Source organism: Hypanus sabinus, chromosome 30, assembly GCF_030144855.1.
Source record: "Hypanus sabinus isolate sHypSab1 chromosome 30, sHypSab1.hap1, whole genome shotgun sequence".
Classification (NCBI taxonomy): Eukaryota; Metazoa; Chordata; class Chondrichthyes; order Myliobatiformes; family Dasyatidae; genus Hypanus; species Hypanus sabinus.
The window spans coordinates 41,089,448-41,104,347 of NC_082735.1; the positions used below are offsets into that span (position 1 = coordinate 41,089,448).

The 14,900-nt window shown below is 41.9% G+C and overlaps 1 protein-coding gene across 6 annotated transcripts in view; it reads right to left on the minus strand.

Moving 5' to 3' along the window:
- LOC132383606 (transcription factor HIVEP3) overlaps positions 1–14,900 on the minus strand; it is a 764,495-nt gene that overhangs the window by 626,741 nt on the left and 122,854 nt on the right. For 4 of the 6 annotated variants that reach the window (XM_059954801.1, XM_059954800.1, XM_059954796.1 and 1 more), the window contains exon 2: positions 4,916–5,085. The exons of 1 other annotated variant lie outside the window; for it this stretch is intronic. The gene's annotated coding sequence lies outside the window, so the exon portion shown is untranslated. Of the gene's footprint in view, positions 1–4,915; positions 5,086–6,022; positions 6,671–14,900 lie in introns of all 6 variants that reach the window. One more of the 6 variants, XM_059954798.1, reaches the window with a different exon arrangement.

Genomic DNA, 14,900 nt, shown 5'->3' on the forward strand with positions numbered 1-14,900 from the left:
GGTATTATCTATTCTCAAAGCCCGTCTTTGTGGTCACAAACTTTTCATTGGGAAATGGCATGCAGCTGTAACGAATCATAAGCATAACCTTAGAAACCATTTTACATTGATTTCTCACACAGGATTACAGAAACCTACAATTCTTTTCCCTGGGTGCTGGATTTCAAATTCAAGGGGTAGCAAGGAAGGGAGAAGTCTAAAGGATGGAAGGAATTCTCCTCTTCTTACACTGTCTGACCTTTGTGATTTTAGATCCTCAACAATGTGGTTTACTCCTGACCTAGCACAGCAAGCTATTCCTATGGATGGTCAAGAAATGTTGCCAGAGACCTCCACATCTGACTGAGAGGTAAAACAGAACAGCCTCTTCCTGTTCCTAATACTGTTCAATAACACACTACCTCAAAGGCAAACTATATCGGATAGTGCAGACCCATTTAAAACATGAACTCTCCTCATCAGCTTCCAGCCCCACCAACAGCTGTATTGAGGGGAGAGATGTTTGCGGGTCTTGTTGAAGGGTCTCGGCCCAAAACGTCAACTGATTATTCCTTTCTATAGACCTACCAGCCAGACCTACTGAGTTCCTCCAGCATTTTGTACGAGATGCTCAAGGGACTATTTCTACTTCACCTACCATCTATGTTCACCTCAAAAAATCTCCCTGATGTGAAGTTGATTTGGCAGTCCTCAATCAGTTCCACTCTATAATAAGTAGGCCACACATACAATTTATCCTGGGAACTAGGAGTGACTTGCAAAGTGCTAAAGAATACAATTGAGCTGTCCACCATTGCATTCAGCTTTCCTTCACCCCATCCAACACAGCTGGTTGTATCAAAGTACCTGAGACCTTGATATCAATGTCTGGACAATTATGGGTATGATCAGCAAATTTGCAGATGACACTAAGAATGGGACTGTAATGGATAGTGAGGAAGACTATCAAAATTTGAGCAGGCTCTGGACTTTCTAGAAAAATGGGCTCATAAATGGCAGATGGAATTTAACACAGACAAATGTGAGGTGATGCACTTTGAGAGGACCAACCTATGTAGGTCTTACTTGGTGTTCAGTAGGGCACTGATGAATGTAGCAGAACAGAGGGAACTGGGAATACAGATCCATAATTCAACGAAAGTGGCATCACAGATAGATAGGGCCATAAAGGAAGTTTTTGACACATGGACTTCATAAATCAATGTATTGAGTATAGGAGTTGGGATATTATGTTAACATTGTGTAATACATTGGTGAGGCCTATTTTGGGGTGCTGTATGCAGTTTTGGTCACCTACCTACAGGAAAGATGTAAATAAAGTTGAAAGAATGCAGAGAAAATTTACAAGGATATTGCTGGGTCTTGAGGACCTGAGTTATAAGGAATGGTTGAATAGGTTAGGACTTTATTCCTTAGAATGTAGAAGATTGAGGGAAAATTTGATAGAGGTATACAAAATTATGAGGGGTAATAGATAGGGTAAATGCAAGCAGGCCTTTTCCACTAAGGTTGGCTAAGACTATAACTAGAGGACATGTTTAAGGCCAAAAGGTGAAACGTTTAAGGGGAACATGAGGGGAAACTTATTCACTCAGAGGGTCGTAAGAGTGTGGAACAAGTTGCCAATGCAAGTGAGGTTAAGAGAAATTTGGATAGGTAAATAAATGGGAAAGTATGGAGGGCTATGGTCCAGGTGCAGGTTGATGGGCTAGGCAGATTAATAGTTCAGATGGGCTGAAAAGCCTATTTCTGTGATGTAGTGTTCTATGACTATAAAAATTGAATATTATCAACTGAGTCTCACTCCAGTCAGGATTGATTGTAACACTTTCTTTTCTTGTCTAATTAATTTGTTCTTCTTTGGTGTTATATGTAGTACTGTGGATTAACTTAAAATCATTTGCACAAGGGTCAGCAAGCAATGCTGCTGGGTTATGTGATGTGATGCTGAGATTGTCAGCAGTAATATGGCATTCATTTGTAATGCCTCACAGGTTCTGGACAGACAGTATATCAGGTGCAAATATTGCAAGCTGTTCTCAAATGTGTTGCTACAATACAAGCAGCACTCTTCTAGCTACAGCAGAGTGCAGCCTCTGAATGAGTGGATGTTGCAGTGATGGACAAGAGTTGAGGGCATACTGCTATGGGGAGTGCTGAGGAGCTGGGGGTTGAGGATGAACAGAAGGATCCTCTGTGTGCAAGGTGACTACTGAGATCCTCTATGACTACAGTCAAGTTTTCCTGGCAGGAAGCTACCTGGGAGCTTTCTGAGGACATAACTGCAGTCTGGTAATGTTTTCATTCTGGAAAAGCCTGCAAACAAACAGCTGTATGTACTCTCTTACCTACAGGAGTAAACAGAAAGTCAAGTGATGAAGGCTCCTCTCCTCAACAATAGAATATGGGTGATCTCCCTGATACAGAAATGAGCAGCAAGCTCTGGAATGTGACAAAGATTGGCTGCAGAGCCCAGAATGATCCTGAGACCACAAAGCTGAGAGTGACCTTAACACTGACAAAAGAACGTTAAGGCACACAAGTGAGGCTATAACTGGAACTGCAAAAGGTCAGAGACCTCAAGGAGGACAAAGACGACAGTTTGTGTTTGACCACTTTCATAATAGGGTTACATATGAGTAAATGAGAGCACCATTTGAGCACAGATTAATTTTGTGTGCTGACCCACTGTTCTCATCATTTGGTACACTTTTATGCCATACAAAATCCTTACTAAGGAGATCAAAACCCCAAAGGAAAATCAAACAGTAATGCAAACAGGAATGAGTGTGAAATTGATGCACCCCACATGCACACATTTGTTTTTGAAGAGTTCCTTTTATGAATCTTTAAGTGTTACTAAGTGCAGCTTGAACTAAAGAAAAGGAAATAACTTTCTCCAAAATTTAATTTGGAAGTCTCTGCTTATTCTGGCATTTTACTGTTTCAAAATCCCTGTCCTGTTTATTTCAGCTTCAAATCTTTTTGTTCCATCAAGAAGTGCCTGGTTAAAAATAAAAGGGAAGCACGACGATACAGAAAGTTCTGTTCTTCAGAAAAAAAAAATCTTAAAAAGGAAGTGGCTCTTCCTGCTTATGCTGCATGGTAGCAATTGTGATAATATTGTTTTTGTATACAGCACCTTTGACAATGTAGAGTGTCATGCTGTCATCACTCCTACTGAAGCACTTTAAGTTTTATCAAATATTTTGGTGAAAAAGGCGGAATTGGAAGAAGGATATCCCAAGAAACAAGGAAGAAGGAAAGTGGCACAAGTAGAGCCAGTGACCTAGGTTAAATCCTGAGCAGTGACGCGTACATGGTCTTCCTGCAACTGTTGGATTCTTCCAGCTGTTCTGATATCTTCTCAAACCTAAGGAATATACTGGTTGATTAACTGGTTGCTGTAAATTGTAGAAGGTGGCAAGAGAATCAGGAGGAGTTAATGACTATGTTAGAGAGAGGGGAACAGATGATGGGCCAACTTATCTTCTTTTGTGCCCAGAGAGAAATAGGAAAGAAACCACTTAGAATCAGAGAAAGATATATTCTCATCTGTGTCATTTACATAAAGTATATTATAAATAACGAAGGTCCCAGCACCGATCCTTGCAGTGCACTACTTGTTACCGATTTCCAGTCAGAAAAACACACATCCACCACTACTCTATCTACCTCACCCTCCGCCACCAACACGTTGCAGAATCTTTGTCCTTAATCTGCATTGATATAGCACTTCCCACAATCCCAAGGTCACTAAAACCAATGAAGTACTCATGACAATTTGCTCATTGTTCAAAGAAATGCAGCAGGCAAATTGTACACATTAATATCTCACTGACAATGATACAATGAGTGGTTTCTTTGTGAAGTTGACAAATAGGACAGCACAACTTGCAGGAGAGCTTGGGAAGAGGGGTGAGGGGGTAATAGAAGGGAGAAGTAGGGTAAGGGAGGGAGGAGGGGCAAGGGGAAGGGGAAGGGAAGGTGGTGAGGAGAGATTGCAGAACTTGCCCATTATCCACTGTGGTACAATTACCTCAGCTGGCAGGTTAGATTGTACTTAAGGTCACATTGTGAAGACAGCACCCAAGGCAGTGTGGCATCCAAGCAGTACTACAACAGAAGGATGAAATTCAAACAAGCAGATGGCGATCAAGACGGTATAATGAAAGTGGCAGTGCAATAAATGGCATGGAAGATCTGCATGTTCAAATCTATTTTCTACTGCTCTTTTATGGTTTATTTCTTTCTCTTCTCTTAGCTTGAAAGATATTGACTGTTAATCAGCAATGAATTAGTTACAACTCACTGCACCATGCATAGGCAAAGTGGGCTTACTGGCAATGCGAAGATGGCTGTAGTTTAATATGGACAAGCAGTGAAGCTTTTTAAACACAGAAACCCACACGGGGCAATTCACAGTAGTGTGGTGTCTTTAACACAGAAACCAACCCAGGGCAATTCACAGTGGTGAGGGTTTTTAAACACAGAAACCCACCCAGAGTAATTCATAGTAGTGTGGTGTCTTTAACACAGAAACCTACCCAGGGCAATTCACGGTACTGTGGTGTCTTTAACACAGAAACCTACCCATGACAATTCACATTTATGTGTTTGTCATTAGCACAGAAACACACCCATGGCAATTGACAGAGGTTTGTAGAAAATAAGCATCTTATCAAATACAAGGAGAACAAATGGCCAAGGAACTAATAAAATTTTTTCCAATATTAAGGGAAAGAAAACACAACTTTATACACCATTTATAAAATGCTAGAAAGTTCCAAACAATAAATAATCTACCTTCAAAAGTACAGGTCATTCCCCAGTGACAGCAGGTTGCCAATCATGTAAACTGTTGATAACCTGGTCACCCCAAAACCAGAAACATGGACAAAAACTGAGTTCCTACCTGGCCGAAAATACCTGCAGCCTCACAGCAACCAGCAACTCTTTACAACTCATGTTCTCACTTTTTTTTTTATCTGCCCAGCTTGTGGTCTTTTCCACATTGGTTGCTTGTCAGTCTTTGTACATATTGTTGTAAATTCTGTTGTATTTCTTATTTTTTCCTATAAATGCCTGCAAGAAAATGAATCTCAAGGTAATATATGGTAAGATATGTATATATCAATAATAAATTTACTTTGAACTATTGAACTTCCATCAAATCCATCCCATTTGTTTATATGTATGGGCTGGACATAAGCAGGGCTTTGTCATCTGGGCAGGACCTGTATCAAAAACAAGAGAAAATCTGCAGATGCTGGAAATCCAAGCGGCGCACACAAAATGCTGGAGGGACTCAGCAGGCCAGGCAGCATCCATGGAAGAGAATGCAGTCAATGTTTCAGGCCGCAACCCTTAATCAGGACCTGTATCAAGTTCAAGTTTATTAACATTCAACTATACACATATATACCATCCAGAAAATAACATTCTTCCAGACCAAGGCGCACAACACAATATATACTGTATAACTCACACACAACTCAAAGTAACAGTATCACAAATAATAAGGTGCTTTTATGACACAAATTAAAAAGTAAACAGTATAATATTACTGTCATTTCATTCGTGATGAGACCTGGGTGGTGATAAAAAGTTCAGTAGTCTTACAGTCTGGGGGAAGAGGCTGTTTCCCATCCTAACAGTTCTTGTCCTAATGTTACAGTACCTCCTGTCTGATGGTCAGGGTTCAGAAAGATTGTTGGAAGGATGAGAGGGATCACTGACAATGCTACGGTACCTCCTGCCTAATGGTAGGGGGTCAAAGAGATTGCTGGATGGATGGGTGAGATCACTGACAATGTTAAGGCTCCTTGCATACACAGTGATCCTGAAAGGTATTTCTGATGAGTGGAAGAGAGACCCTGATGACCTTCTCAACAGTCCTTGCATCATTTGTTAGCGCTTGTGGTCAAATGCGTTGCAATTCCCATATCAGATGGTGATACAGCTAGTCAGGACAGTCTTGATGATAAAAACTGGTTAGAATGGTGGGGGGAGCCTCACTCACCTCAATCTCCTCAGGAAGTGGAGACACTGCTGTGCTTTCTTGACCAAACAAGTTGTGTTGAAGAACTAGGTGAGATCGTCTGTTTCGGACATTCCTTGAAACTTGTTGCTCCTAACTCCATGGTGGACCCTTGTATATGCTTATCCTGTACCTTCTTAAAGTCCACAATCATCTCTTTGATCTTGTCCACATTGAGACTCAAGTTGTTGTGCTCACAGCATTCTACCAGCTGCTCTACCACCTCTCTGTATACAGTCTCTTCATCATTGTTGATTAGGCCAACCACTGTTGTGTCATCAAAAAACTTCAGATTCAGTATGAACTGGATCTAGCAAAGCAGTCATGCGTCAGCAGGGTGAACAGCAGTGGGCTGAGCACACAGCCCTGGGGAGAACCATTGCTCAGTGTGATGGAGGCAGAGATGTTTCTGCCAACACAGAATGACTGTGATCTCTCTGTCAGGAAGTCCAGGATCCAGTCACATGGAGAGCTGTTGAAACCCATTGAGGACAGTCTCCCCACCAGCTTCTAAGATATTGAATGCCAAGTTGAAGTCAATAAACAGCATCCTGACATATAAGGCACCATTTTCCAGGTGGGGGAAGATGAAGTGGAGTGGAGTGCAGGGGCTATGGCATCATCATCCATCTGGTGAGTTAGGAAACAAGACAGGTGATTTCTGCACAGCTCAAAATCATGGGATACCAATAATGAGAAACAAGTTAATACTCTGCACTGCAGCAAACATCGAGCCATTCAGTAGCACCAATTCCACATCTATGACAATGCCACAGAGAGGCAGAAACTTTTTTAGAAGAAGAAAAGCAAAGATGAATGTTGAAAGGAAGAGACAATCTTTTTAACTATTTCTAATGACAGACCATAAGGCATAGGAACAGAATTAGACTATTCAGCCCAATGATTCTGTTCCATCATTCTATCACGGCTGATTTACTATTCTCCTCAGCCTCATTCTCCTGCCTTCTCACCATAACGTTTGACATCCTTACTAATCAAGAACCTATCAACATTCACTTTAAATATACTCAATTACTTGGCATCCACAGCCATCTGTGGAAATTAATTCCACAGATTCACCACCCTCTTGCTGAAAAAATTCCTCCTCATCTCTGTTCTAAAAGGACATCCCTCTATTAAACATCTGTGTTCTATAGTCCTAGAATACAACACTATAGGATTTTTTCCACATCTGCTCTGTCAAGGCCTTTCAATATTTGATGTTTCAATGAGATCCTCCCACAAATGTTTCTCATACATTAACCCTTTCGATCCTGAAGTCATTCTCATGAACCTCCTCGTCAATGCCAGCACATCTTTTCTTAGATATGGGGCCCAAAATTGCTCACAATACTCCAAAAGTGGTCTGACTAATGTCTTATAAAGCCACAGCATTAACCCCTTGCTTTTATATTCTAGACCTCTCGAAATGAATGTTAACATTGCATTTGTCTTCCTTACAACTGTATCAACATGTAAATTAACCTTTAGGGAATCATGCACAAAGACACTCTTTGCACTTCTGATTTTTTTAATTTTCTCTCTGTTTAGAAAATAGTGTATGCCTTTATTCCTTCTATCAAAGTGCATGACTATATACTTTTCTACTTTATATTCCATCTGCCTACTTCTTTGCCCATTCTCCGAATCTGCCCAAGTCCTCCTGCAGATTCACTGCTTCCTCGACACTACGTACCCTTCTACCTACTTCTGTATCATTTGCAAACTTGGCTACAAAGCCATCAATTCAGTCATCTAAATCATTGACATATAATGTGAAAAAAATGGTCCCACTGGTAGGGCTACTAGTCATCGGCTGCCAACCCAGAAATGCCCTCTTTTATTCCCACTCTTTTCATCCTACTAATCAGCCAATGCTCTATTCATACTTGTGACTTTCTTGGAATAACATAGGTTCCTAACTTGGTAAGCAGCCTCATGTGCAGCACCTTGTCAAAGGCCTTCTGAAAATTCAAGTTAACAACATCCACTGACTCTCCTTTGTCTATCCTCCCTATTATTTCTTCAAAGAATTATGATGGATTTTTCGGGCATCTCCAAGTATCCCAAAACATCAGGCTGAATAATGGACCCCAACATCTTCCCAACCACTGAGGTCAAACTAGTTGGCTTTCCTCCCTTCTTAAAGAGTGGAGAGACAATTGCAATTTTCCAGTTATCTGGAACCATTCCAGAATCTAGTGATTTTTGAAAGATCTTTACTAATGCTTCCACAATGTCTTCAGCTATCTCTTCCTTTGCATCATCTACAAACTGGTCCACAAAGCCATCAATACCAGGCTAGACCTTACTGAATCTGTAGCTGAATAAAAGAAATGGCAAGTATACAAATGGCAATTGGTTAGTTCCCTTTACAGGTGCAAAACTGCAACCCATGCAATTCTCTGTGATTCATTGTACCCAGAAATAGAAAGACCTCTGCTCCATCTCTGTACTACTAAAGGTTAATTGTTCAAAGGAATTTCCATACTGTACCAAGAGCTGTAATAAGGTCATATATTATTATACATTTGTATTTTCTGTTCTAATTCACAATGCCTACACAATCACTACTTGTTCAACACAGAGAAGCGATGAGCCCTATGCTGGTGTTCAGAATTAACAGACGCAATATTTTCTTCCCAGAGTCTCATTAAGACAAGGTGGCTGGTTGTGTTTTGCAGGTTTTAACTAGTGGCAATACAACTGATGAACAATGATTTTGCTTGAATGAATCTTTCTCACTACATTGGCCACAGAAACTGCTTTCTCGGATGGGAAGTTTGCTCAGCAAAAGGACGTTAGAATGAAGATTGTGGACAAACAAAGAAAATTATTTTGTTTAAGATGCAATGATTTCCTGTGATTTAAAGTGTCTTAGCCAAAGATGTGAAGAAAGCAAATTCAGTCTCAATTTTCAAAAGTGTAAATAATTTAAGGTGAAAATTTTGCATGACTGTAAGGAAAGAGGGGGTTCAGAGGGAATAATTAGTTTGCATAATCACAGCAATGACAGAAAAACAAAGGAGACTATTGCTCTATTACATTTTCCCAGATTTTGATTCAGACAAAACCTAGGATCCTAAATTTTTGCTCCTAATTTCCATGGATTCATTGAATGGTGCTGTAAAGATATAGCATTATCTAAATAGCAATGTGAAGATTGGGTAAGACGCTCTCATCTCCATACTGAACAATAAATTCAAGAAGCTCTTCAGGTTTTGATATTTTCATGGTGACCTGCCTTGATAGCTACATTCTGCAAACCAAAATTTCTTCATATAGCTGTTGTTCATCAACATCAGAGCTGTACAATTCACCCAAATTTTCACACTTCTTCTTTAGGTTGTTCCTGTCGGCGCTGCAACACAGACCTTTGACATCGAGAAGGAACCCAAACTTGGCGTCAGTGTCGTGCAAATGAGTGACCCTTTCGTCCATTTCTCTGTGAAGACAATCGAGTGTTCCCTTCATGACTCTTTCCATTTCCTCCTTAGCTGTTAACCCAGCGCCTCTCAAATTCTCATCAGCCATTCATTTCTTTCATCTCTGACGTCTTTCAACTACAATATACCATTCTTGACAGAGACCAACTCCTTCTTCGAGTGACTCACTGACCAACACTTCTCTTTCATCATAAAAACGATCTCGGAGAGCTTTCAAATCCAGGGCAGCATCGGGGAAGTTCATGCTAGGATCCTGCAGCCTCTTTTGAATACGGTCAATGCGAATGAGTACTTTGTTCCAAAATCCTAGCAAAATCAGAAAATCGTAACTCAACATGTGGTAGTACAGCTGCTTTTCTTGTTTCACTGGTCTTGTTTTCATTGTCTATCATGTCCTGGAGAACTTGAAATATCTCCTCAAGGTATTTGTTGATGGGCTTCATTGCTTCTGTCCTTGTACCCCACCTGGTTTCAGACTCTGACTTAACAACCATAGGCACGGCATTTTTGAGTTTTTCCCAGGGCTGTGTTGAACGAGTGAAAAATGCGTAGAGAGCTTTGATGGTTCCAAAATACGTGACCATCATTGTATCCTGCTTGGCTGCATGTACACCCACCAAGTTGACTGAGTGATTGTCGCAATTCACAAACACTGCCAGATTGTTTTTCTCAGTTATTCTTTGATGAACACCATTTCTTTGTTCAGCCATCACAGCAGCGTTGCCATAGCACTGTGACCGACAATCTTGCAGCTCCATTTCATCCTTCTCAAGCAGTTTCAAGATGTCTTCAACCAAGCTCTTAGCACCGTTCTGGCTTATAGAACCATAGAACACTACAGCACAGTACAGTCCCTTCACCCTCCATGTTGTGCTGACCCATATAATCCCTTAAAAAACGGTACTAAACGCACACTACCCCATAACCCTCCATTTTTCTTTCATCCATGTGCCTGTCCAAGAGGCTCTTAAATACCCCTAATGTTTTAGCCTCCACCACCATCCCTGGCAAGTCATTCCAGGCACTCACAACCCTCTGCGTAAAAAACTTAACCCTGATGTCTCCCCTAAACTTCCCTCCCTTAATTTTGTACATGTGCCCTCTGGTGTTTGATATTGGTGCCCTGGGAAACAGGTACTGACTATCCACCCTATCTATGCTTCTCATAATCTTGTAGAACTCTATCAAGTCCTCTCTCATTCTTCTACGCTCCAAAGAGAAAAGTCCCAGCTTTGCTAACCTTGCTTCATATGACTTGTCCTCCAATCCAGGCAACATCCTGGTAAATCTCCTCTGCACCCTCTCCATAGCTTCCATATCCTTCCTATAAATGAGGTGACCAGAATTGAACATAATACTCTAAGTGCGGTCTCACCAGAGATTTGTAGAGTTGCAACGTGACCTCTCTACTCTTGAACTCAATCCCTCTGTTAATGAAGCCTAGCATCCCATAGGCCTTCTTAACTACCCGATCAACCTGTGCACCGACCTTGAGGGATGTATGGATTTGAACCCCAAGGTCCCTTTGTTCATCCACACTCTTAAGTAACTGACCATTAATCCTGTACTCAGTCTTCTGGTTTGTCCTTCCAAAATGCATCACCTCACACTTGTCTGGATTGAACTCCATCTGCCACTTTTCTGCCCAACTCTGCAGCCTGTCTATATCCTCTTGTAACCTTCGACCACCTATAGCTCCATCCACAACTTCTCCAATCTTCGTGTCATCCGCAAACTTACTCACCCATCCTTCCACCTCTACATCCAGGTCATTTATAAAAATCACAAATAGCAGGGGTCCCAGGACAGATCCCTGCGGCACTCCACTAGTCACTGACCTCCAGGCAGAATACTTTCCTTCCACAACTACCCTCTGCTTTCTACCTTTAAGCCGATTTTTTTTATCCAAACAGCCAAGGTTCCACTTATCCCATGCCTCATGACTTTCTGGATGAGGCTCTCATGAGGGCCCTTGTCAAATGTTATCTGGATAAAACCAAGGAAGGACTCTCTAACACTGACTGTTTTCCTCTCAAAATCAACTTCCACATACCTCTCTACTTCTGACATCTGCTCACGGTCTGCCTGATCAGGAGTCAAGTTGAACATGAGACCATAATACTTGGCTTTACAAATGCTTCTCAATAAACTCTGGCAAACAGTGGATGCCATCATGTGGATGAATTTGTTCTGCACACCCGGTGAAAGATAAGACGTGGATCCAAGATGACCTTCCAAATGAGTGAGGTGTTCTTTTATAACAGGGTCAAAAATGGCCTGTAGTTTCAGTAAGCCAAGGAAATTTCCCACATTGGAGTCATCGTCTAGCTGAAGTGACTCCCTGTGTCCTCACAAAGCAAGGTTTTGAGTCACAAGGAATTTTGTGCACTGAAGGATTCTCATCAAGATATCATACCACTTCTGCTTTTCCGTCTCAATCTGTGACTAAATAGACAATAGGTGCAGAAGTAGACCATTTGGCCCCTTGAGTCTGCACCGCCATTCTGAGATCATGGCTGATCATTCACTATCAATACCCAGTCCCTGCCTTGTCCCCATATCCCTTGATTCCCCTATCCATCAGATATCTATCTAGCTCCTTCTTGAAAGCATCCAGAGGATTGGCCTCCACCGTCTTCCGAGGCAGTGCATTCCACACCTCCACAACTCTCTGGGAGAAGAAGTTTTTCCTCAACTGTTTTAAATAACTGACCTCTTATTCTCAATCCATGCCCTCTGGTACTGGACTCTCCCAACATCTGGAACATATTTCCTGCCTCAATCCTATCAAATCCTTTAATTATCTTAAACGTTTCAATCAGATCCCCTCTCAATCTCCTCAATTCCAGTGTGTACAAACCCAATCTCTCTGCGTAAGACAGCCCTGCCATCCCAGGAATCGACCTAGTGAATCTACGCTGCACTTCCTCAATTGCCAGAATGTCCTTCCTTAAACCTGGAGACCAAAACTGTACACAATATTCCAGGTGTGGTCTCACCAGGGCCCTGTACAAATGCAAAAGGACATCCTTGCTCTTGTACTCAATTCCCCTTGTAATAAAGGCCAACATTCCATTTGCACTCTTCACTGCCTGTTGCACTTGCTCATTCACCTTTATTGACTGATGAACTAGGACTCCTAGGTCTCTTTGCATTTCTCCCTTACCTAACTCTACACCATTCAGACAATACTCTGCCCTCTTGTTCCTGCTTCCAAAGTGGATAACTTCACATTTATTCACATTGAATGACATCTGCCAAGTATCTGCCCACTCACCTAGCCTAACCAAGTCTCCCTGTATTCTCCTAGCGTCCTCTTCGCATGTCACACTGCCACCCAGTTTAGTATCGTCAGCAAACTTGCTGATATAGTTTTCAATGCCCTCATCTAAATCATTGACATAAATTGTAAAGAGCTGTGGTCCCAATACAGAGCCCTGTGGTACCCCACTATTCACCTCCAGCCAGTCCGAGAAACACCCATTCACTGCTACCCTTTGCTTTCTATCTGCCAACCAGTTTTCTATCCATGTTGAAACCCTGCCCCCAATCCCATGAGCTCTGATTTTACTCACCAATCTCCTATGTGGCACCTTATCGAATGCCTTCTGAAATTCTAGGTACACTACCTCCACTGGCTTACCCTCGTCTAACATCCTTGTTACACCCTCAAAAAACTCCAACAGATTAGTCAAGCATGATTTGCCCTTGGTAAATCCATGCTGGCTCGGCCTAATCCTATTACTGCCATCAAGATATGTCACTATTTCGTCCTTAATAATGGACTCAAGCATCTTCCCCATGACTGACGTTAGGCTAACAGGGTGATAGTTCTCTGTTTTCTCCTTCCTGCCCTTCTTGAAAAGTGGGATAACATTAGCCACTCTCCAATCTTCAGGAACTGATCCTGAATCTAAGGAACATTGGAAAATGATTAACAATGCATCCGCAATTTCCTGAGCCACCTCTTTTAGAACCCTCGGATGCAGACCATCTGGACCCGGGGATTTATTAGCCTTCAGTCCTATCAGTCTACTCATCACAGTTTCTTTCCTAATGTCAACCTGTTTCAATTCCTCTGATATCTTATGACCCTGGCCCATCCATACATCTGGGAGATTGCTTGTGTCCTCCCTGGTGAAGACAGATCTAAAGTACGCTTTAAATTCTGTTGCCATTTCCCTGTTTCCCATAACAATTTCTCCCAATTCATTCTTCAAGGGGCCAACATTGTTCTTAACCATCTTCTTTCTCTTCACATAGCTAAAAAAGCTTTTGCTATCCCCTTTTATATTCCTGGCTAGACTGAGCTCATACCTGATTTTTTCTCTCCGTATTGCTTTTTCAGTTAAGATCTCCTGTTCCATAAAACTTTCCCAACCATCTGTATTCCCACTCATCTTAGCCCTGTCATACTTCTTTTTCTTTAATGCTATACAATCTCTGACTTCCTTTGTCAACCACTGTGGCCCCTTCCCCCTCTTTGAATCCTTCCTTCTCATTGGAATGAACTGCTTTTGCATCTTTTGTATTATCCCCAAGAATATCTGCCACTGCTGATCCACTGTCTTTCCTGCCAGGGCATCCATCCATTCAACTTTGGCCAGCTTTTCCCTCATGGCTCCGTAGTCTCCTTTATTTAATTGCAACTCTGACACCTCTGATCTGCCCTTATCCCTCTCAAATTGTAGATAAAAACTTATCATATTATGGTCACTACCTCCTAATTGCTCCTTTACTTCAAGATCGCTTATCAAATCCTGTTCATTACACAAGACTAAATCCAGAGTTGCCTTGTCCCTGGTCGGCTCTGGTACAAGCTGTTCCAAGAATGCATCCCGTAGGCACTCTACAAACTCCCTATCCTGGGGTCCAGCACCAACCTGATTCTCCCAGCTCACCTGCATGTTGAAATCTCCCATAACGACTGCATTACCTTTAGCACATGCCAATGTTAACTCCCTATTCAACTTGTACCCAATATCCACGCAACTGTTTGGGGGCCTGTACACAACACCCATTAGGGTCTTTTTACCCTTACTGTTCCTCAGCTCAATCCACACAGACTCTACTTCCCCTGTTCCTAAGTCACCCCTTGCTAAGGACTGAATCTCATTCCTCACCAACAGGACCACCCCACCCCCTCTTCCCATATTTCTGTCTCTACGATAGCATGTATACCCTGGTACACTCAATTCCCAGGCCTGATCCCCTTGCAGCCATGTCTCCGTTATCCCAACAATATCATAGTTCCCCATTTTCATCTGAGCTTCAAGCTCATCTGTCTTATTTCTGACACTACGTGCATTCAAGTATAGAATTCTTAGCCCATTCCTCCTCTCTTTGCTTAAAACACTGTCTATTGTACCTAACCCAGCTCCTTGAACTTCCATCGGGCTAATTGCACCTTGAAT